Below are 783 nucleotides of genomic sequence, written 5' to 3'. Positions count from 1 at the left end.
ACTGAAGTACTTGTCTCATTTGGAAAGTGCACATATTTTACTGAAGTACTTGTCCCATTTGGAAAGTGCACATATTTTACTGAAGTACTTGTCTCATTTGGAAAGTGCACATATTTTACTGAAGTACTTGTCTCATTTGGAAAGTGCATATGTTTTACTGAAGTACTTGTTTCATTTGGAAAATACATATATTTTACTGACGCACTTGTCTCATTTGGAAAGTACATATATTTTACTGAAGTACTTGTCTCATTTGGAAAGTACACTTGTTTTACTGACGCACTTGTCTCATTTGGAAAGTACATATATTTTACTGAAGTACTTGTCTCATTTGGAAAGTGCACATATTTTACTGAAGTACTTGTCTCATTTGGAAAGTACATATATTTTACTAAAGTTACTTGTCTCATTTGGAAAGTACATATATTTTACTGAAGTACTTGTCAAATTTGGAAAGTACATATATTTTACTGAAGTTACTTGTCTCATTTGGAAATTGCATATGTTTTACTGAAGTACTTGTCTCATTTGGAAAATATATATATTTTACTGAAGTACTTGTCTCATTTGGAAAGTACATATATTTTACTGAAGTACTTGTCTCATTTGGAAAGTACATATATTTTACTGAATTTACTTGTCTCATTTGGAAAGTACATATATTTTCCTGAAGTACTTGTCTCATTTGGAAAGTACATATATTTTCCTGAAGTACTTGTCTCATTTGGAAAGTACATATATTTTCCTGAAGTACTTGTCTCATTTGGAAAGTACATATATTTT

Source organism: Limulus polyphemus, unplaced genomic scaffold (genome assembly GCF_000517525.1).
Source record: "Limulus polyphemus unplaced genomic scaffold, Limulus_polyphemus-2.1.2 Scaffold168, whole genome shotgun sequence".
Lineage (NCBI taxonomy): Eukaryota > Metazoa > Arthropoda > Merostomata > Xiphosura > Limulidae > Limulus > Limulus polyphemus.
Note: the sequence above shows the minus strand (reverse complement) of the source record.